The following is a 24,169-nucleotide window of genomic DNA, read 5'->3' as shown; positions in this document are numbered from 1 at the left end:
TTTGCAAACTAAAAGTGGCAGTTTAACCCTCATCATGCATGTTAACCTACCTCTTCCTCTGGTTAGCTTATTTGAGTGAGTTTGTATCTGATAACAGTTTCTTTATTTGGCATACAGGGGTCTGGCAAATAGCACCTCAGGAGGTGACATTATCATCCCAGCTGTGAAATAACAGGCAGCACCCTTCCTTATCCCTGTTTTACTACACCACTGGTCCACAAGCACTTATTCCACAATAAATATATTCTTATTCATTCATGCAGAGTTTCACAGATGTCCTTTATCCTCAAGATATGCCTTCATTTGGGCTGTTCTAGCCTCTCATTATGCAACAGTCCATTTTCAAGAGAAGGTTAATTGCTACGTTTTTCTTATTTTATTTTTATTTTGCCAGCAGCACATTCCTTAGTGCCTTTCCTTATTAACCTTCAAGATTAAGCTGTAGGTGATTATGTGCTTTCCATGTGGAAATGCTGTTCTCTTTTGGCTAAAAGACTGGGAGCTGGTTCAAATGGCTTGTAAATGCCACCTCAGTGTGAGCTTGGCTAATAAACAGTTGCAACTGTATAAAGGATGAATAGGGTTTTACAAAATGCAGACCTAGCTGAGTGTCTGGAGATCATTACTGAACAAGAAGAGGCCCATTGGCCCTTCTTTCTTAGAAAGTGTGACATGTAAGCCTTCCTGAGCCGCTTGGAGAAAGAGTGGGATATAATGAAAAAAATAAAATAAACCTAATTGTTTGGGTAGAATTTTCCAAGCTTACCACTCACTCAGCAGAATCCCATTGTGTCCTAAACTAGATACTGTATGGTGTTCTGTAGATGCAGTTAATATGCAGTTTGTTTTAGAAAACATGAATAGCAGTTGTGGGGCCACAGGGGGCTGATAGGGAAAGTTTACCCCTCTTTCCCCCTCTGCCTTGGTCATGATGTAAACCAGGGGTCAGCAAGGTTTACCTTGCCTGGGCCAGTTCACTCCAGTGGAGATCCCTCTGTGGGCCGGATTGCGTGTGTGTGTGAGTGCACACGCGATTTCCGGTGCCACGGAAGCGAGTTGCCGTGCTGTGCTGGTTTAGCGCAGCGCGCGGGGACTTGCTGAGCAGGTGGCTCGGTTTGGGGGCGGCTCATGGGCTGGTTAAACGATCCCCATGGGCCGCTTGTGGCCCATGGGCCGTAGGTTGCTGACCCCTGATGTAAACTGCAGTAAAAAGAGTTCTATCCAGCTAGATGATGTCATCAGAAAGGGGAGGCTTTGTTTTGGAGTTACATTAGTTGGAATACAGATCTTGAACAAGTCAGACCTGTAACAGGTCTCTTAATACTGGGCTGGGGTGGAGTGGAGTCTCCCTGAAGCTGCTCTTTCCGTTGGCAGGGAAGCCTGCAGTTTGGTTCCAGTCATGGAGTTGGATGAAACAAATGCATTTCAAAGGAAACAAATGCATTTTAATTTCACATATTCAGATGCAAGTCATTAAGTGATGCGCAGGCTTGTGTGAACCAACCGTTGGAGGCAGTAAGTCCTATTCTGTGTCCAAATTCTCTATCTGTGTAGCACAGCATCATATTCATCCTTTTCACCAGGCTGTAGTAAACCTTCCATCATAAGCTGCATTGATTTACAGAGATGATCTTGAAAAAGATGAGCCTATTGGAAAAGTTGAGATAATCTGAAAGTATCCAGCCTTCAGGGAACAGAGTAATAGTAATAACAAAGGGGGGGAAAACTCCTCTTACCTAGCAGCTCTGACTTAGTACTATTCCAATTAGATGCTGTGTAGTGCGGGTTCTAGAGACCACTGGAAGGTGAAATCCCTGCAGGGAAGGATTTGTGAGATTCTGCAGGAAATTGGTATTACATGTAATTGTTTCCTGCTGAGAAAGATCTAAGAGAAAGTTGAAGAAAAGCTGCTAGGCTTTTCAGCAATCACCTCTTGAATATAGATTGAAAATGAGTTTCACTCCCTGCGTACCTACCATAGGGGCCCCAAAGTATATTTTGCTAGAATAATGCCTCATTATGTAATACTGGTGAACTGCAAAATAGTTTACCCTGTAAGTCAGAAGTCTACTGCATCTCCAATAAGCAAGGTGTTGGATAACATTAGCTAGGATGACCTGCTGCTTGGAGTATATGCCTGGAAATAAAGGGACAAAATTGAACTTGAAAAACAAGCCCTGGTTACAACTTTCAGAGGGGTAGCCCTGTGGCTCAAAGCTGTAAAAAAACGACAAACCGTTGTTAGAGCTGGCCCCAAAATGTTTTGATTCCTGAAATGAAGGGTGAGCTCACTATTCCTACATAAGCTGGATGGACAGGTACCATCAGAGCACTGCAAATGGCTGAGGGGTTCAGCAGGGGACAAAAAATAGTGTGTGTGTGTGTGTGTGTGTGTGTGTGTGTGTGTGTGAATGTTGCCACCACTGTCCAGCATCATCTACGTAAGGTAGCCGCCTGCCTCTGCCTAATGGTAGGGACAGCCCTGTATTAAGTTTTGGTGGGTTAGTCCCCACTTCAACAGATGCACAGTGTTATCCTCGTTTGACATATACACATGCCTAAATCCTAGGGGTATGCAGCAGCTTTGGAAGTGTCCCAAATGCCAAGTTGAAGTAGGGAGCCTCAGAAGGAATATTGGGCTTGTCCAAGGTGAAGCAGGATCTGTACAAGGTGCCCCAAGTCAAAGTGGGGACTCCACTCCCAGTGGCCTTGTTGACAACTCAGGTGCCAAAGAAGTCAGCACTATTCTCCCCATAGGCAACTGAGGCTTGCCAAATCCTTCTAATGAGCATGGAAAATAAGTCATAGGTGAGATTTTTAACTGGGCACTTTCTTGCTCTGCCTCTCAACCAGTGTGCTGCAATGAACATTTGACCTGCAGAACAAATAATAATCCTTTGCAATATAGTCTTTGAAATGAGAAGACATGGACATTGCCTTGAGTTTCATGGTGACGGACAAAAGGCAGGATATACTGTATAATAAAAACAAAAACAATGGTGCCTAGTTGTAGATACACTGCAAAAAGATGCTGCTTGCAATCAACTTAAATTCCCAGCTAAAAACTTTCAGTTTAGCCTAAATGCACAACTGTCTTCTCCCCATTGAGGGAAATATTTTCAGTGCTGCTGGCTTACAGTGCAATCCTATCCATGTCTACTCAGAAGTAAGTCCTATTGAATTCAACGTGTCTTACTCCCAGGCAAGCAGAGTTAGGACTGCAGCCTTATTACTCAGTTGCTTCTTTCATCTGTTTGGCTGCTCATGGGTTGCTGCAGAGCCATTTTAACCAGACATATCCTGGGGTGCACTGTTCCCACATCTCCCTCTAGATTTGCAAAAGTAGGCCATTGCCAGCCAGCTGCTGGTTAGGGTGCCCCTCCTTGTTGAACGCAGGCTCTGTATTATTTATCTACCCAGGCAACTGTTCCAAACTCAATGGCTTTGAACTCAACAAAACAGGGGAAAGTAGCAGATCACTCCTGTAATTATTGCAAACAAAAAACAGAATTTTAAAAATGTACCGTAATTATTATTCTTTTTACAATGTGCCTCACTTTCTTGCTTCCAACTGGTGCCAGATTTATGTCCTTAGATCTCTAAGAAAATTGCTACTTGGACTTTGTTCACTTGGACACTAAGATGCATTTGCTCTCCAGAGCGAGTTTGCTGGCTCCACAGCTCCTGGTAATTTTAGGAGGAATGATGGTCCCTTAGAAACAGGGACGGTAATACCACAGTAGTACAGCAGCCGGCTGCAGGAAATAAACTGTATAACAAGTACAGAGGACCACAAGGCTCTTTAATCTTCAACACTGTTCTTTGTCATGCTACTCATTATTCCGTTTCCCTGTTTGCATGCATGTGCATATTTTAAAGCAAGGACACACATTTATATGCTGGCTGCAAAAGAAGGCAATGGGCCTGAGCATGACTACACAAGATAGGGGAGAATTTCCTTCCCTCCCAAGCTCATGCTCACATTGTTCATTAAGTTGCAACTGCACTGTCCTAAGGACAGATTGATTCTAAATGGAAATGATGCTGTTTCTGAAATGTGCCCACCCACCATTTCATAGAATCATACCATTGAAGGGACCCCAAGGGGCATCTAATCCAACCCCCCTGCAGTGCAGGAATCACAACTAAAGAATGCCTGTCCAATGGCCATCCAGTCTCTCCAATGAAGGAGAGTCCACCACCTTCTGAGGTAGACTGTTCCACTGCCAAACTGCTCTTATTCCTGATGTTTAGTCAGAGTCTACTTGCTTGCAGTTTGAATCCATCACTTTGGGTCCTCTGGAGTAGCAGAAAACAATCTTGCTCCTCCTTCCATGTGACAGCCCTTCATATATTTGAAGATGACTATCATTAATCTCTTTGAGGGGGGGCTTTCCTTTTTGAAATAAGTTTATTTATTTGTTTTCCAGATTACAGTTTTATAATCACATATCCAACATACAACATAAAGAGAAGATTCCATAGAATCTCCTGGACTTCGCTCCTCCCCTTTGTGGGTCCTATTATTAATCATTTCCTCCTGCATCTTTTATAATAATCCAAATCTTTTACATCTTCATTATATCCAAAATTCACCACTAAACTACAAGTGTTATTCCATTCCTACTAACAATTTTAACTGTTTACAATGGTTTTTAAGATAAATTATAAATTTTCCCCAATCTTTGTTAAAATTTTGTTCTTCCTGATTTCTGAGTCTTCTGGTCATTTTTGCCATTTCAGCATAATCCATCAACTTAATCTACCATTCTTCTCTGGTCTGGACTTTATCTTCTTTCCATATCATATAATTTCTTTGTCTTCTCTTCTCCAGGCTAAACATACCCAACTCCCTCAACCATTCCTCATAAGGTTTGGTTTCCAGACCCTTTATGATCTTGGCCACCTCCTCTATATGAATTGGTATTGAGGTGCTAACAAAGGTTCTAACTAACAAAGGTTCTGTTAGTTGCTTTTTAATCTCCTCACATCTTCTCACAATCAGCTCACACATTCGCCACAAATGTAGAGAATTCACTTGTGCTATCTGCACGTATGACCCAGGCTTGAGTGTTGAGTAATCTAGTGATGGCAGATCTAATGAAAGAACTGCATGTGCGAATGAGCCCTGAGCTGCTTAATGACCCAGGCTTTTTCTCAAGTCTGGAGTGCATTTATGGAGGCTGCACTGAAAGATCCCCAGACTGCATGACTTAATGAATAAAGCACATTGTTCACAGAGGGTCTCACCAGAGGCAAAACTTTGAAAAGTGCAAGAGTCACTGTTTTGTGGACCTCTAACTGCTTTATCATATGGTCGGAGAAACCTGGCAGTTCTCATATGGCAGCATATGAACTCATTTGAAAGATTTCTGTCAGATCACCCAAACAGATAGTCAAGTTCTAGCTGAGAGGCATGGCCAGTAGAACAAACGAATTCCCTGCATGAATTTCTCAACCATTCATTCCTTTGTGAGGCTCACATAAAGGGAAATTATTTGTTTCTCCCCTATTCAATGTACTGAGAAAGTCTCTGACTTAGGCAGAGTTCAGTAAAACTGGCAGCCCTCTTGAATGCCACATAACATTATCCAAGCTCAAACTACTAACTGAGCATCAAGCGCAAAAGCAGTTGAGTTGTCTATAGTAATCACACAGTCCTTTGCCTGTACTTCAACCATACTAGAATTTATTGATCTAGGGCAGGGTGGGGGAACCTGTGGTCTTGCAGCTGGTGGAACTTACCCTAGCGTAAGCCTGGAAAATGGGTGGTTGAAGGGGGAACAGGTGGGGATGGGCATATGCTGGATCTTAACTTTCTTCAGCTTACTCATGTGACCTGGCAACCTGGCAGAACTTGTGCCCGTGAAAAGGTAAACGTAAAGGGACCCCTGACTGTTAGGTCCAATCACGGACGACTCTGGGGTTGCGGCGCTCATCTCACTTTACTGGCTGAGGGAGCCAGCGTACAGCTTCCAGGTCATGTGGCCAGCATGACTAAGCTGCTTCTGGCGAACTAGAGCAGCGCGTGGAAATCCGTTTACCTTCCCGCTGGAGCAGTACCTATTTATCTACTTGCACTTTGACGTGCTTTCGAACTGCTAGGTTGGCAGGTGGTGTAATTCAACTCTATTTCAAAGGATTATGTACATACAAGACATGGGCGACAGCGCATCACCACAGACAAAAAGGGGTTAAAATGCCTGTAAAAGAGTGTGAAAATTGGAAAAATTGCACACAAACAGAATCTAGCAATCCCATGGGCCTTTGCAAGTGAAATCCCAGGAGCCCTTGCACTGACCTTTGAGGCCTGTGGAGAGTTTGAGTTTGAGCAACAAGGTTTGGAGGGAGCGATTGTGTGCTTGCAGGCTTTTTCAATGGTGCTCCCAATACACATGACTTCACTTGAATGTGTGATACCTCAGAATGTAACCCCCGTGTAAATGGGGAGTTGCCTGTATTTAGGATTGCTCCCTAATATAGGTACGAATTTATTATGGGCAGACAGGTCAGGAACAATTTTGTAGCCTTGTAACTTTTGTTGACTTATTACCAAGGATCTTTTTTGGCTCATCCCTTCTTAGGAATTCTCTACTTCCTGTCTGCAAAAAGAGGACAACTCATATATTTTGTTTAATTCCGAAAACAATCCTAAGCATATGCAATTGACTTGCAATTGACCTCTTCTTAAAGTTATCTGTTCCATCTTTACTGATGTATGGTGGGCCTGAGTACTTTCCCTGAACCCCTCTTTGATCTAGCAGGTCAGCATTTGCAAAGCTTATCTTAATTACCCATCCCCTTGTTTAGGTAGTCTCAAGAAAGACTCCCCAAAGAAGCTTAGGGAGCAGCTGAGATGAAGCAAGAACAAATTAATGACCATTTGATAAGATTCATAAAGGGCAGAGATAGATCATCCATTTATCTGGCAGCCAAATGTATAGAGTAAATAAGTATGCTCTTTGCCTCTGTATTATCTCAGATGTCATGCTTTCTTTGGATTAGCAGAGAGGTGAAGAGAAGTAACAACAGCACCAGTTCTGCTTTATCTCTCCATGGGATTTGAATTGAAGTCTGATGCCCTATCAGTTAAGGGATGTGTTTGTCTATATGTTTGCTGCCTTTCTATAGCTACAGATTATCTTCTAATTTGCGTGGAAAGTAGGATACCTGTTTTAGAAGGGGTTTCCTGCCCTGTCTTCCATGCTACAGCCGCATATCCCCTCCCCCCAAAAAATCTGGAGGCTCAGGAGACCCTCCTATACGATGCTGGATTGGGTGTGGGGAGCCAAGAGATGAAGGAAAGGATGTTGTTAGCTAAAAGGTGAAGCAAAAGTGTGAGTTTATGTCTAAAGGCCTTGGATAGAACAAACACCATTAGATGTACTGCTGGATAAGTGTTTCATGGCTCTTACATTTGTTTAAAAAACAATACAAATTGTGTGTGTATGTGTGTTTTAACAAAAGCTTCCCAACTCCCTCTTCTTGACCATGTGTGACCAGGAGGAGGCTAGACTTGTTCACATTGCACAATTGGGGTTTAGTGCTGCATCCAAACACTTCCTATGTTTATCTCACTGTTTTATGCATAGAATTACAGCCTTTGTCCTAGGCCAAACCAGTATTCCTTCTAGGATTAGGAAAGAGATTCATAGGCTGCTCTGGAGTAAATGACCTGAGGACTGCACCTGCTAGCATCATGTGTGAGGGGCAGTGAATAAGCCTGTGTGATATGTCAAGGAGCACATTGGCAAAAAGGATTCCTTGCTTGGCTTCCTTCCTTGCCTCCCACAAGCCCTCCTGTTCTCCATGCGAAAGAATGTTTAGGAAGCTGTTAAAACTGTTAAGAAATTTAATCACCACATGACCAAGGTCAAAAATGCTGTGAAAAGGGAACCAAAGAGCTAGTAAAAAAAAAAGAGGCAACTCCCCCTCTTTCCAGATTGTTGCGGTAAAGCACTGGGTGCTCCTCTGCTTTAGATAAAATACAGGGGTGCATATTTTTTCTAAACAGGTGGCTAGCCATCCTGGGGCATTTTTCCCTGGGAAGGCTAACTGTGACTTTGTTTTTGAATAGCGCCTGTTGAACATGTAATATATTGCAGCTCTAAGATCTTCTGAGTAGGATAAGAGGAGTAACAGAGCTGCACATTTAATCTGCATATGTGATGAGTTAGTTATGGTCGCCTTCAGGTATTTGGCAGTTTCGAGATATGCTCTGAAATGCAAACCAGGCCTCAAGGGCTTTAGAGAAAACTGTGTAAAAAAGAGAGAGAGTTTTGAATGAAAAATTAACACACATATTAACTTCTGCAAAGTGAAACCAGCTGGCAGCTGCTAAAGTCTGCTCGTGTCATTGAGGCTGCAATCCCACACCTACTTTCTTGGGAGTAAGCCTCATTGAGCTCAGTGAGACTTACAAGTAGACACGTGTAGGATTGCCTTGGTAATTACTTCTTTTTTATATACACAATTTCATTTTCAGAAATAAGTTATAATTTGCACTCCTTTAAGCTGTCAAATGGGACACGGGTGGCGCTGTGGGTTAAACCACAGAGTCTAGGACTTGCCGATCAGAAGGTCGGCGGTTCGAATCCCTGCTCCTGCCAACCTAGCAGTTCGAAAGCACATCAAAGTGCAAGTAGATAAATAGCTCCCTCGGCCAGTAAAGCACCGCAACCCCAGAGTTGGTCACGACTGGACCTAATGGTCAGGGGTCCCTTTACCTTTACCTAAGCTGTCAAATAATTCTGGGAACTGTCGTTCGTTAAACCCACTCTACCAATGGCCGCTCTCTGTGGGGAATAGGCAACTCTCAGCACCCTCAGCAAACTGTGGTACCCAGATTTCTTTGGGGGAAAGCATGACTGTTAAAGCAGTATAATGTTGCTGCAAATGTATGGGATGCATGTGACGTACGGCATCATAATCTAAAAAACTCATGAGATGTAAAGGGCAGGGGAAGAAATAGGGAGTGGGCTCTGTCTTCTAAAGGCAGAGGAAAATCACCGACCCTGGTCAAGCAAAGCTGAGGATGGGGCAACATCTGCCAATCTAGGTGCCTGTGCTTTGGGGAATAATCACTTGCAGCCAGGCCCTGATCCCACTGAAGACAACAGTATCACCCATCTTGGTTTTCAACAGACACAACACTTCACTTACCACAACATGACTCATCAAAAGTAATATGTGATAAGGGGACACAATGTGAGGGGGAGATATAGTTTAATCTCACATCATCTCACACCATAAAAAGCACAGACTGAAGCTCCCATGCATAAGCGAAGTGGTGTGTTTTTACCCCAATAGGCCACTGCTGCCATTCTCCAGAGCATTTCTTTATTAGGGAATAAGCTTAGATTTTAGCTCCCCTTGTAAGAGTAAATAATGGCCGTCCATCCCATTTTTCCACAGACAGCTTTGCCCCTCCCGTTCTTCTGCTTGCTGGGAAGGTTTGCTACCCTTCTTTGTTACTGTCACATTCACACATGACATTTAAAACCCTCTTATACTACAGAAACAGTCATCGCTTCCCCCCCAAGAATGCAGGAAACTGCTGCTTTTAAAGGGTGCTGAGAGTCGTTAGGAGGCCCAAACATCACCTGGCATGGTGGGGAAAGTTTCACCTAATAATTTTCTGTGTCGCACTCTTGTTAAATGACAAAAAAATGAATCAGTCTAAAAAATGTAATGCTTTCTATTAACGCCCAACATGTTTGACCCTCCAGATGAACCCTAATCCCCAGATTCCCAGCTTTCATTTTTCAGAATGAGTAAGTTTATTGCATTTGTAGAACCTGAGATATGCAACAAAATGTACAGGTGTTATTCTTTGCAAAAAAAAAAAAGCAAGCTTGCTCCCTCCTTCCTTCCAGTGTTTTTCTTTGCCTCCCGCCCCACAGTGACAATAATTCCTGTGGATGCCTGTATTCCTCTCCTGGTACAAGTATTATGCTTTCTCCTTGAACAAATAACTCTTCTATGCATTTTGAATGAAGCAAAGTCAGTGTGCCTGAGCTGACAGGGACCCTGAAGAACATGGTTCTTGCTCTGCATAGATAAGACAAGTGCAAGGTAGAAGGTAGAGACTCCATTCATAGGAAATGAATCCATAATAAGCAGGATATTAAAAGATAGGGGAAACATGCGACCACAGTAGGAAGGGATGGAGCAGTGCACTTCTCTTCCCAACTGGCCATCCAGATGCTTTAAGGAAGCTGAGAATCATAGTCTGAAGTAACATCCCCCCCCCAGTCTGAAGTGGTACAACCTGGGCACAGGTTTACCATGTCAATGGTTACATAGTCATGGTGTCTTCATATAGCATTAAAACCGGGGGGGGGGGGGGAGGAACAGCCCCAGGATTTCCTTCCCTGAGCAAGAGTGACTTCATCTGCTGAAGTACCTGGGCAATCAACAGGCTCCCCTTGCTGTGGCAAGTAAATGAGGTGATAGTGAGACTTTCAAGTTTGTTTGTGGCTCATCATCCAGAGTCCTGCCTCTTTTAGGATGATATTGTTGCCCATATAGTGGCAAAAGCAGCATCAGCGCTGTGCAGAGTGTGAATATTTCAAGTGTGCGCGGGGGGGGGGGGGTTACCTTAATTCTTCATGGCGTACATTTTGGAACAAGGATTCTCAAGCTGTGTCCCGCAAGAGGTGTGGGAGAGAGGCTCTTACGGCACATGACCGGAGAATCTCTGTTCCAGAGAAGTGGGAGAAACCCCTGAGGAAGTTTACTGATATTATCAAAAGTTCTTTTGCTGCACAATCCTTTGCTTGGTGGCATTGGAAGCTCCCTGAGATTGTTGGTCCTTCCATTTTAGTACCCTAGCAGTGGCTCTCCAGGGTTTCAGATGGGAGTCTCTCTCCCAGTCCCCCCCGGAGATGTAAGAGATAATGCACTGTAGCCTGCACCACTGAGTCATGGTCCTCCCTTTGGCGTCTTGCTCAGAAGTAGTTCCCACTGTGTTCTATAGAACTTTCCCCCTACTGGTGCAACGCCAACCTGCATAGGCTTGGGATTACAGTTGTTCCATCTCAACAGGTCCTTCCAAATTTGCCTTAATTTTGCTTTACGTTTCGAGCCAGTATGGTGTACAGGTTAGAGTGTTGGACTAGGTCAGGACCTGGCAGACCAGGGTTCAAATCCCAGCCATGTTGGGGACCTTGGAGCACTCACAGACTTTCAGCCTAGCCCTACCCCACAGGGTTGTTTTGAGGATAAAATGGGGAGGAAGAGAACTATGCATGCCACCTAGAGCAGCTCCTTGGAGGAAAGGTGAGCTCTAAGTGTAGTCATAAGAAGATTGTGTGTCCTTTCTGAGGATGCTCCTGGGTATGGAGGGTTGAGAGGGGTGTGTGAGCGTGTGTAGAAACTAGACTGCTGTACAGAGGTAAAATTTACATGTGTAAATGTACACGTGTACCTCTGGCCCCGCTGACCACCAGCTTGTGGCCCGCAGGAAAGTTACCCAGAAGAAGACAGTGCTGCCCTCGAATTGAAACCAGTTCCTCACCTCTAGCTGGACCACCAAAAACCTGACCAAGCTGTCACCGAAAGTTTGTGTCTTATCCCTGCTAAACAACAAGGATTCAACTTTCCAAAGATTTCATGGTGTGTTTTGTTTTTTGTTTAAAAGCCACGTTGATGTCTTTGTGGCTCTCTGTGTGTATGTTGACAAGCAGTGCGCTGAGAGAATGCTACCGCCCGGCTCTGTGGGTTTGCCAAAGAGGCTGCTTTCCTTTTTCAAGCCGAAGCGAACTTAAGGAAGCCCACAAGGTGTTCAGGAAGGAGGAGGCGGAGGCGGAGGCGGCTTGCAGAACTTGCAGGGAGAGCTGCTCGCTTCCTTCAAAGCCAGCCGAGCGCTGGAGAGGAGAGGAAGGGAAGGGAAGGGAAGGGGGGCGAGGCATCTCTCTCTCTCTCTCTCCACCCGGCCTGCTCCCTCCGCACCGCTCCCTCCTTGCGGGGCTCCGTCCCGAGCGCAGAGCGCACCGAGGCCACCATGGGGGCGGATGAGCCCCAGGGTAAGTCGCCGGCCGGCCGAGCGGCTGCTTTTCTCTCTCTCTCTCTCCCGTCCATCACCTCCTCTGGACTATTGCGGTGCCTTGTGCTGGAACTCTGCCTCTGGGGAAGAGAAGAGACTTCTCCCCCCCGCACCTCCGCCCTCCTTTTCCAAGCCGGCCTGGCTGTCACGTAGCCGTGCGATTCTAGACTGGGGCGCCTCAAAAGTTTCGGCCGTCGTTCCCCAACCGATTTTGGTGTTTGTGCGTGGGGGGGGGGGGCGTCGTTTCCTCCTGCCTTTCCCTTCTCGCCATCTCTCAGCCCCCTCCCTCTATGGAGATGGACGGAGGGTGCGGTCGCCGACTGCACGTGCTGGCAGCCAGGACGGTGGTAGCCCGGCAGATCTCGGCGCGGCGCTGCCCGGGCTGGGCTGGAAGGGTGCGGAGTAGGGGAAAGGAATAACAACTCCGCTCCAGATCTGGAGGCCAGATACCCTCTTCTCACGCTCTGCAAAGTGTCTCACTCAGAGTTTTATTTGTGTGTGTTTGGGGAGGGAGATTATCTAATTGTTGCCCCATTTCAATCCCCCCCACTTTTGGGGGAAGGAGGGTAGAATTAAAGCGGTGGCTTTGCACCTGAGAAGGTCTTAGCCCAGAAGCAGGTTTCCATTATCCAGCTGATAAGTAACGAGGCTTGGTTTGAGCATGTGCAAAGTGCCGTTCTTTCCACCACAAAGAGCCTTTGCATCTCTCTCTCCCTGGGGGTGGGGGGCACGAAATGTACTTCTGCATCTTATCTACCTGCTCCCTCTCCGTCAGTTTGTGGGAGAAGCACATAGAAATCTTAGATGATTTCAAGTTTACCTCCCACACTCTTCCAGGAATCAGGGCTGCCCTTCACTCCCTCCCTCCATTTCAACCTCACAACAACCCTGTGAGGTAGACAATGTGTGTCACCCAGGGAGCTTCTTGCCTGAGTGGAGATTTCAACAGTGGTTCCCCACTGCACACCCCACACTTAACATTAAGCCGCACCCGTGGAATGAAAGGAAATCCCTGAGAAGTTTTGGTGCATTTCTGTTTTGCACAGAGCTGGATTTAGGGTTAGACAGCTGTGGTGCCCTTCTTGGAAAGCAATGGATGCTATGGACTAGCTGCTTGGCTATAGTAACTCAGTACAGAAACAATAGCATTTCTATATGGTGTGAAGAAATGCAGATTTGCAGATCTGAGCACATACATTCCTTGTCTTACAGGACAAGAGGAAAATCATGCCTGCAAATTGTGTGATGAAATGGGCTATCAGTGCAATAATGAAAAAAGGTGTTCCAGGCTTGAACTTGGTGCCCTCCAGCCTGCAGGCTGAAGTTGTAGTCCAAAAAATTGGGTAAATGGAGAATCGTTGGGCTCTGAAGAAGATTGTTTTCTAAATGCATATTAAATGTCAGTTTCTGAGCACCACTCTGAGATTCCCTGCCCCTGTTTGTTTTATGTGTAAGTTGAATCTTCCATGGAGATCAGGTGTGCTGAAAGAATGCAGTCCATTCTCCCAAATAACAAGTACCTAGCAAATGTCATTCTTGGTACAATTCAGAAACAAAATGTTTTCGCCTATGGCGAAAAACAGCATATAAAGGGGAGCTTTTATATCAGTGAAAATGTTTCTCAATGTTTGTATCTGAATGGTTAAGATATTTGTTATACTGAACAATTGAGGACTTGAGTCAGAATTTTCAAGGGCTCCTCTAGATCCTAATTAAGGGCTCAGATTGAAAAGTGCAAAGTCAGAATGAAGAAGAGTGCCTCTGACCATATGCAGAGTGGCCTCTCCTGGACTCTTCTCTACAAGTGAGTGTAGCCAGCTCATAAGCAGCAGGTAAAAGAGGGCAAAGCTTTTTATCTGGTTGAATGCTGACACCATTTTCTGTACTCTGTTTTAAGTGTAAAGAAATAAAACGAGAAAGGAGAAAAAAGTGAGATGCAGTTTGCTTTCCTTTAGCAAATTACATAAATGTTTGACATACCCCATCCACCTGGCCATGCAGTCTGCATGTGCCTTCAGACCATTGGCCCATCTTGCTTGTCTGTATTGTCTGGCAGCAGCTCTCCCAGGTTTCAGAGAGGGGAAATTCCCAGCCCTACCTGGAGAAACCAGGGATTGAACCTGGGACCTTCTGCTGAGTTAAGCCTCTTTCCCATCACTAATATAGTTTATAGACGCCATGTAATATTCCCAGCCCCCTTTCTCAAAGTTTTGGATTAGTTCGTGTGCTCTTAAAATCCTCTTGAACTGGGACATGTGATACTTCTGGTGCTCACAGAGTGATAGGCATTAAGTCTTAGGGATCTAACACTTAAATTAAAGCATGCAAAATTCTCTGCCAGGATCCTGCTGCCATTGCATCCCTGGGGTGTTTATTGTTCCCCAGCTAAAGCTCTGTCCAGAGCTATACACTATAAATATATTGAATTAAATGCTTGTTGAAGACTGCAGTGAACTCCAGGTCTCCCATTCTCTGCACCGCTCTTCCAAGATGTAATCAATTTCAGCCATAAAATGCCACACACTTGTCTGCTATTTTAGGCACATTTAGTTTATAATAGTCAGCAATGTTGACACAGTCAGCTTTAGTTGGAAAAAAAATGCAGCTTTGAACAAGTATAGGTAGGGTTTTAAAACCTTATAGCCTACGGAAAGAGTTTAATGAAAAGTATGGTTCCTTCAGTAAATGCTGTAAGTTGGTTTGGGGTGGACTGTGGGGGGTGTTGTTTCATCATCATTTAATAACCCCCTTTAAGACTGTGTTCATTTCTGGATCAGTCTTGGACAAAATGGTGCAGAAAGATACACCTCATTGCACCCCAAGACTTGGTGATGGGAATGAGTGGGAAGTTCTTCACGATGCAGATTGCAAGCAGATGGGGCACTAATCCAGAGCAGCCCCACAATGTGGGGGGGCAAAAGGGTTCAAGCCCCCTGCCCCACAGGTATAGATCCCAATCTTGCTTGCCTCCCTGTGCCTTTAGTTTGTTGCTTAAAAGCTATTCCTGCAGTTGCTAATTGTGCAGATGTTGCCAATAGTGGATGGAGTGGTGGTTGCAGTGCAAACAGACCGGTAAGTGCATCTGATGGGCTCTGCTGGTGCATTTGCACCATGCCCGCCTACCCGCCCCCCTTTTCCCTAGTGACTTGGCTGTTAGGCGGTTAGGTGAGCCCCACCCCAACACCACATCATCAGCTGTTGGACTCCAACTGGACATCAGACCCAGGCAAAAAAGGCATGGTCAAGGTTGGTGGAAGTTGTATACAACAATATCCTGGCCCTTGCATGGGACCTGAAGCTCTTCTAGTCTTTGACAAGTTGTGCTGTGCTTAGTTTGCTCCCAAGGTGGTCTGTGATAAACTGATCCAAGAGTGGATGCAATTTGCATGCCACCCAGTGTGCCAATCAACCCCTAGATTTGCATACCACGTGACATGCTACTAGTGACAGTAGTGGGTGAGGAGGAAATAACTCCACATTCCAGAAATAACACTGCAAAGAGTGCCTTGATCCCTTAGACCACTCTTCTGTAATTGCTTGCTTATTTCGGAGTAGCCAACGAGAGGAAAGCAATTTGAGGATCACCACTTTATCCTCTCTCCATTTTTGACAGATTACAGTGGTATATTGTATTGTACACAATTAGACTTGTCTCTCATGATCTAAGGAACACAATGGGGGGAGTAAACAAAGGACTTCTTGTTTGATGAAGAGGAAAGCAAATAATCTTTGCAAAACTGTGCTTAATTATGGTGAGATGGTTGAACAAATACTTTTTTTGGACTGTGTCAAAGCAGCCACCTGCACAAATGCAAGCCTCATTTTGGCCAGAGTATATTTATCTTCGGGGTGATGGTTTCTGAAGTTCTTGGGAGAGGTGACCTACTCATTGTGAAACGTGGCCTGAGTCTTCCATGTTAACAGATTTGGCTGGAGTCCACCCTAATTAACTTTGAGCTGGAGTGCATGTGTGTTTGATGGAGGAGACTACAGCACAGCATGCAATCATGGCTGTGTTTAAACTTTTCCTTTTCTGAACTCTCTCAACTCACCAAGAGCTGCACCTCCAAAGTCCTTTGGGCCTTTTAGCAAAGCCATGTATTTGGGTTTTAACAGATGTTGTTTTCCACTCCTTTCGTGGAAAAGGTTATCTTGCTGGCTATTGTGCATTGTTCCAAGGGCCCATGGCCTGGCAGTGGAATGCTGGGGGAAGCTTGCTCGCTTCCAGCTACAAAGGAAAGTGCAAGTCTTCAGCGGCCTCAGTGAACTCTGTAGGATCTAACTGTAGATGACTGTGCAGGCTGATGGGATCTATTAACATGCATGGGAGGCCTGGCCAAGTTTGTCTCGAGAGCACCGTCGTAGAAAATTCAATGGAACAGTAATCATTATAATAACAGATGCTGAAAGATGGCTGCATAAGGTACATAAGTTTTTGACTTCTGGAGCAACTGTGGTTCACAGCATCCACACGTACCTAGCATACACTTACAGGTCAGTCTCTCGCTAACGGCTTGGCACCTTGATTTCTATCATAGTGGCTTTCCAAAAGTTGCGGCTAATCTTTTCGGGGAGCACAGATAGCTGAAGGGAGGAGGACTAGGGTGGCAGACTTCGCTTAATTGAACTTGATCCAAGCCTAACAATTTTTGCATGTGGTATAGTTTCCATTTTATTAGATGCATGGAGGGTTGTCCTCGGTAGGCAGGCATATATCTTCATGGGTGCAGAGGAAAAGAAATGGCATGCATGCCTTAAAGGTATGCAAACTTGAACCATTCAGGTGAAAGGAAAGTAACATGGATTTCAATCATCCCAACTATACCAGCCTGGTACAGGAGTCCTTGTCTTCCTTTACTTGTGGTCATCCTCTTTTTCTTCTAATGGTCTTTTTTTAATAAAAAAATAAAAAGGAAAGGAAAGGAGACAAAACTAAATTCTAGGTGACTTGAGCTGTCGGAAAAGAGCTGTTAATGCTTGAAGCTTGTCGGAACAGGTTGATCACTTTGATTGTATTATGAAGCAAACCTTGTACCCCTTTTCTGGGGTTTTCGCTATCCAGGGTTTGTTCTTGATGACTGCAATTTGTCGGGGATGGGAATTTCACCTCCCACCAAAACTGCAAGGATGGGAATCAGGTTTAACTCCAACCATAATTTCAGTAGTAGCGGCTCTTTGTTTTGTTTTCATTCCAGTTGGGAAGGGGCATTATGGTACTGCTCTTTTGGGGCCACTGTGATGATAAGAGCAGAAATCACTCTTGTTACTGGGAAGGTGTGTAGGGGGGGGCAGCTCATTCCTACTGATGGGGATCCCATAGGTTATTGCAATTTGTCTCTATGTACAGAATGAGCCAAGATGCAATAGGCAAGCCTTCTGCACATTCTTCACCTGTCACAATGATGGTAGGACTGGTCTAAGTCCAGGTGCCTTGTATCAAAGGCCAGCCAAGTGATTCTAGCATCTAAGGCAAAGTGCTTCTCCCACACCTGAAAAATGCTATAGCTGCTACAAAAAGTAACATCGGGGCAGACTTGGGTAATACTGAGCCCTGAGCGAGGACAAAATTTGGCACCCTTCCCTCTCTCACTTTCTGTTTTGCGCATGCCCCCAAGTACATGATTATTTTGTGCCCCCTTGCATTGGTACCCTGGGCAGAGGAACCGCCTGCACTGTCCTAAATCTGGTGCTGGCAAATTAAATAACCAGCAATTCTCTGTCCTTTCAGTACACTAAAAAATCAGCTGCCTCGCCAGACTGGTGAGGCTGACTGGGTGTTTTCTTGTAGTGTAGATCACATAGTGCTCTCTGAAGCACATCTGTAACACCAGGGTAGTAAATATTGTCCCCACTTTACAATTGTCTCATTCCAGTCTCTACATTCAGATCTTCTTCAGCGTAAGCCCGTGCATTATCCCTACTTAAAACTACCAGAAGTTCGGCTCTGCCCTCGCCGGTTCTGGAAGGACCTTTTGGAAAAGTCACATACACTCAGAGACTTTGCGCCTGCACATTAGGGGAAATAGGAAGCCCTGAACACTTATTTTTTAGATGTCCTTTTTATGATGAGGCACGTAGACATACCATCGACCCCCATCTGGTGAGGCTTGCTGACCTTGTGGACAAGCCTAAACTCAATTTTCTCCTCTTAGGCAAAAATCACAAGACGACCCGGATGGTCGCCAGATTCTGTGCACAGATTTGTAGGCGCAGAACAACCCTGGAACTAATAGCTCACTAGGAAAACTGCCGTAGCCGGCCTCCTGGGTGTCCCAGGGTCAATCTGCATGTTAGTTTAACCTTAGGTCTTTTTGTGTTCATGTGACTATTTCAATTTTAATCTATAAGCTGTTATTGTATATTGTTTTAAATGTCTATTTCACTCTGTGAAAGCAGCCTCAGTTGTGTTTCTTGAACTAATATTTGACCGTAATAAATTATTATTACTATTACTACTGGAATACTGAACATGCCTAAACTCTGTGAGAAATACTTTAAGCAATTGAGGTTTGTCATTCAGCAAGTGAGAAGCAGTAGCATACTCAATTCAGTGTTGTACTCCTTATAATTTTGAATAGAGTTTGAGTCTCTTGGGTAGCGTCTCACTATAGTTCCAAGTTATACGTTGTTTTCTTGCTTCCCTCTCCATTCCTCCTCTTTTTCACCTTCAGTATTTTAACCAAGGACACTTGTGCTTCTCCATCCCATGTGTAAGGCACATCTGGGCACTGCTTATCTCTCTGGTGGCAGTAAGCCTCCCTTATTCCTTCCCTCATTGCTCCCTCTATAACTCTGTAGAGAAATATTGGTATCTAATAGGCAACTATTTGGAACTTTTTATTTGCAAAACAAGGTATAAATATTCTAATGCAGGGTTTCCCAAACTTGAGTCTCCATCTGTTGTTGGACTACAGCTCCCATCATCCCTAGCTTCTGATAGCTGGCCTGGCCTCTCAGTTGATCAGGGTGGGGAACTGGTGGCCCTTCAGGTGTTGTTTGACTTCAATTCCCATCATCCCCAGTCAGCACAGCCAATGGACAAGGATGATGGGAGTTGTGGTTCAACAACATCTGAAAGTTCATGAGTTGAAGTTCCTGCTCCCTTGGTCATAGAGGTGTGGCATGAGCCCCATGAGAAGAATTTGGCTAGGACCCTGAAATTAGCTAGGCCTTCACTGTGGGTAAACTGAAATTTCTCTGAATGATGGAGTTACCCTGAAACAACAATAGTCCTATTCACACATTGTGTTGAACAAAGAGGTGACTGGGGTGGAAGGATTATCCACATTCACACATTCAGCTGAGCATGTATTTTTATTTATTTGAAATATTCATAGGCGGCCTTTCAGAGCAAAACGAGCTCATCTGCATGCAGCTGTGTGTGCACATCGCTCTTTCCAGCTTTTGTTGTGTACGCACACAGGTTACATGCAGATGTTAAGCAAAATGCATGAAGGTTTGGAGTGAAGTGGGGGTCAGCATGTTCTGTCCTGTTCCTCATCCACTCACCTCAAATACAACTTAACAGGGCTATCTCTCTGCAATAACAAGATAAACTGCTGGAGGGACGTGTGGAATTCACTACAGAGGTGAAAAGATGAATATTGCATCATTATTATTTCTTAAATTTCTGACCCACCCTTCCTCTCCAAAGGGCGGCAGACAACAAAGTAGCAAAACAATACTGCTAAAAATAAAATGAAAACTTATTTAGGACATCTAAAAATATTAAGAGCATCTAATTTTTTTTGAAAAGGTCACATACCCTCATAGCTAATAATTTCACGGTTGCTGGGAACAGTGTCTATCTTTAAGCCATCAAGTGAGCAGAATTGTTAAAATTCTTCCTGAATGTTGTTAATGAGGACATTTCCACCAAGAAGGAGTAGGCCCTTTCATGGGTCAACAGCGGCTGGGCAGCCGTGAAACCAACATTTGGGGGGTGGAATCTAATGAATGGTGAAATTGTCCATCAACCGTTGCCTAGAGCCAGGTTGATGTTTTGCCTATTTAGTCAAGGCATTCTGAAGTGTGCCGTAAGTAAGCATCCAAATAAGTACAGTGGTACCTCGGTTTAAGAACAGTTTTGGTTTAAGAACAGACTTCCGGAACGGGTTAAGTTCGTAAACCGAGGTACCACTGTACAGCAAAGAAGTATTTTGGTAACTTTCTAACCATAAACCTGTGGTCATTTCTGTTGCTGATACAAATGTGTCACAAACAAATTCATTCAATAGCTTTGTGGCATTAATTTATGTCAGCTTGACAGAAAAATTCCCCCAAGCTGTCCCAAAGGTCTTGTAAATTGTCCCAGAAGACAGGGCAAGGAAGCAGGCAGAGCATTTGGGTCTTTATCTCCTGGCTCAATGGGTAGTCTCTGTCTGTATCCCAATCAACAAACCCCTTTAAAACAAGTGTTTCCCAACCTTTGGTCTCTAGCTGTTTTTGGACTACAATTCCCATCACCCCTGACTACTGATCTTGCTAACTAGGGATGACAGGAGTTGTAGTCCAAAAACAGCTGGAGACCAAAGGTTGGGAAACACTGTTTTAAAAGGCACCAAAGAGGTATCTTCATTTATGCCTCCCCACTTAACTCCCACACTGAATGTACTATTTTGCGTTGTAGATGTGTGTGTTCCTTTTCATTGTGGAGCCCAAGTTTTATAACCCGTGTTGCTTGTCATACAAACGCCTTGATGGGATTCTTCGTTAAAACATTTCTTCTCACTCTATGACCAAATGCAGGTATTGTGACCTTGTAGCAGATCATGCAAAGGATTATTTTGGGGGGGCGCCGGGGGAAAGGGATGGTTTGATACAGTCTTCCTCATAATTCCCAAGATCTTACAAGTTAGGTGGCAACTGTAATCAATATGAAAGAATAGCCTATTCGGGTTAGTGGATTTTCTTGGGGTGGGTGGGAGGTATTGACACTATATTTCCACACCAACATACACCTCAAACGTGTTCATTGAAGACTGCGAAATAGGAGTTGTGCCTGGAGGAATTGTATACTCTGCCGTGCCAAATAACTAAAGGAGGCTGTGACATCTCTCTGGAATGCCAGTGAGCACTGCTTAAGCCTCCCTGCTCTTTTTCTCCCTCCCCCCCCTCCACCACCAAGAACAAACTTGGCATGTTCTCGTTGGAGGACTTTGTCCAATGCTAGGTGTCATTAAAAACCAGCAGAATTTATTTTGATGCTGCTGTTCTTTTGTTTTCAGAACTGGTAGAGGTGGATCAGAAGGAATAAAACGTTTTTATCTGAAGCTCTTTCTTGAGTTGATTCTTCGAGCGGAGAAAGAGGTCCATTTCCTGTACTTTTGATAGGTTTAATTCATGAGATGACATGGGCAAGGAAGGAGAAGGCTGTCAAGAAAGATGAGCCTTGGGGGTTCAGGGAAAGATGATTTAGGGGATGCACAGGGGATAGAGAGGGGGAGATCATTCTGTTGTGCAAGCACAAATTCTGGTGGGAGCCAGTGTGGTGCAGTGGTTAGAGTGACAGACTAGGAGCTGGGAGATCAGGGTTCAAATCCCCAAGCTCTTGGGGTAACCTTGGGCCAGTCACTGCCTCTCAGCCTACTTTACAGGTTGTTGTGGGGATTAAATGTGGAGGGAGAGAACCCTGTATGCCACCTTGAGCTCCTTGGGGGAGAAGGTGGGGTCTAAATGTCAGAGACCAAAATGGGCAGAGCAATGGCCAAACTGTTTTTTGCAGGTTTTAAAAGCAATTTGAAAACCTGTTTTACCAGCAGGAAAAACAAAATGAGCGTTCACACCACACAAGCCGCATCTTTCTGTTGTGAAGTTCACAACACTCTTGTGAAACTCTTAAAAACCCACATGTACACAACTCTGTCACCAGCCTTACTTTTCTTAACAGGCATTTACTCAAGTCAGGGATTATTATGAAGATAATGAAACAAAGCCAACGTCTGAACTGGATATGCAATAACTGGGAAAAGGTCCAGCTTTGCAAGGAGGCAGAGCCAAAGATTTGGCGCCACTTTCCTTGTGTGAACTGTGCCATCTCTGCAGCGTCTGGAATGCTTGGCTTTCAAATGCAAATAATATGGCAGTCCTGTTCTCAGGCTTACAATATAAAATACATGGCGTAAAAGGAGAAGGGATTGGGAGGGAGGAGGAAATGAGCAATGTTTCTTAGTTACTGAATTCTTGCAATGGCTGGGTGGAATTGAAATATTTCAAGGAGAGGAGGAGTAACAGTGTTGGGTAGAAGGATTTCCAAAAGGATATCTGCTCAGGAACTCTTGATTTCTTTTAAAATCTCATATTTATCCATTACATCCTCGCAAGAACCCTGTGAGGTAGCTTGGGTTGAGAGACCGAGACTTGCCCAAAGTCATCCAGTGAGCTTTGTGGCTGAGTGGAGATTTGAACCCTGGTCTCCAAGCTCCTATTCTGACTCTCTAACCACTACATCACACCAGTGATAAAGCCCTTGGTTTTTCTCTCTCTTCCTGATGGATCTTATTACTCACCTCATGACTGTTGCATGGCTTACTATTGCAAGACTCTCAATGTAGACCTGTTTGAGATTTGAGATGCCGGGACTTAACATTAAGGGAGAAACTGACAGCCCATGTCCAAGAGATCCGAACAGACAATAAAGTCTACCTTTGAATCAACCTGGCATAGTTTTATTAAGTATTCAACATCCATAGAACACATGGTTATAGGCAGTGCTTTTTTTCTTAAAAAATGCTTAGTGGTACTCTCATTTTCCTACTCTCATTGAAATACTGCCCCTCAATGAGGCCAAACTTAGATCCACAAAATGTTTAGGGGTATGTGTCCCCCTGCATCTCCCCAGAAAAAAGCACTGGTTAAAGTCCTCTGGGAACACAGGGCAACTTGTGGAATGAAACTTTGCTTTAAAACCTGAAATGGCGTAAAAGTTAAATGTAATGAAATAGACATTTGGTGCTTGGGAGGAGAGAGTTCTTGAATACTGACTGTTGTACAGAAGGTGGTTTTTGTTTGTTTGTTAAAAAAGAGCATGGAATCCAGGGATAAAAGAAAGAAAGATGGAGGGAACCCCCCCCCCCACACACCATGTTCTGTAATGTTGGAGACTGATGTGCTTTCTTTATCACCATCAAAGGAGCTTCAGTAGTTATCTTGGCAGCTGTGAGCTGGTCTCTGCCAGGGCTGTGTCCTGATGGCTATCTGTGATTCAGCACCACCCATCTACTCAAGAATCCACTGGTCACCTCAGGTTGACTTCATCTGACTGTGCTAGTTACCTCTCTCTCTCTCTCTCTCTCTCTCTCTCTCTCTCTCTCTCTCTCTCTCTCTGTGTGTGTGTGTGTGTGTAGCACCTCATTCATCATTGTAACAACCATAAGCCATGGCTTTTTCTTTAAGGAGGACCCCCCCCCCACCTCAAACTGTGTTCCTTTTGTTGTTAAATTGTACTTCTGGCCATAATTGAATGTGTGTTTTGTTTTTCTCCCACGTCTTCTCCTCCACCCCCATCCTTTAAATAATATTTTTGTTATCCGTGAAAAACGAGAGGGCGGGGCTTGGGGGATAGATGTTGCATTGTTTTTATTATATTTTCAGTTATTTATGCAACTCCAGGGGCACATCAGCAAGGAACATCCGCGGGTGGTGCCTAATAAATTAAAAGTGTTGTTCTATCGTTCTGGAGAGTACAAGCACATTTGTTTTGTTTGCCTTTTCTCAGAAAAAAATAAATTAAGTCCATAAACAAGATGTAATTTTATTTATTTATTAAATTTATATACGGCCCTTCCAAAGGAGCCCAGGATGGCATATACGACTTTTTAAAACATTCTTTTGAAGTTTCCTTTAAACCAAAACTTATGTTAAATAGATTACCACCTCCCACATCTTCTGCCAAGGGGCATTATACAGGTTGTCATCTTCATACTCTCTTGTGTGTCACTTTACACACAATGGGGGAAGTGTGTGTATGCATGGAGGAAAGTAAAAGATGAGACACAATGTCCAGGTAGACAAAATCCATTAAATTTAAAAAAAAGTCATGCTGAAGTTTCATTGATGATGAGACTGCAATTAGTCACTGCTAACTTGTCATATTGACCTCTGTGAGACAAATATGACTAACTT

The 24,169-nt window shown here is 44.3% G+C and overlaps 1 protein-coding gene across 4 annotated transcripts in view; it reads left to right on the top strand.

Moving 5' to 3' along the window:
• The window catches only part of JCAD (junctional cadherin 5 associated), a 68,642-nt gene that overhangs the window by 22,341 nt on the left and 22,132 nt on the right, over positions 1 to 24,169 (top strand). The window contains exon 1 of one of the 4 annotated variants that reach the window (XM_053359104.1): positions 11,841 to 12,026. The exons of 2 other annotated variants lie outside the window; for them this stretch is intronic. The gene's annotated coding sequence lies outside the window, so the exon portion shown is untranslated. Of the gene's footprint in view, positions 1 to 11,840; positions 12,027 to 13,370; positions 13,390 to 24,169 lie in introns of those variants that run through there. One more of the 4 variants, XM_053359106.1, reaches the window with a different exon arrangement.

The sequence above is a fragment of the Podarcis raffonei genome, chromosome 12 (assembly GCF_027172205.1).
Source record: "Podarcis raffonei isolate rPodRaf1 chromosome 12, rPodRaf1.pri, whole genome shotgun sequence".
NCBI classification, from domain to species: domain Eukaryota; kingdom Metazoa; phylum Chordata; class Lepidosauria; order Squamata; family Lacertidae; genus Podarcis; species Podarcis raffonei.
Note: the sequence above shows the minus strand (reverse complement) of the source record. Positions and strands in the feature narration are given on the sequence as shown.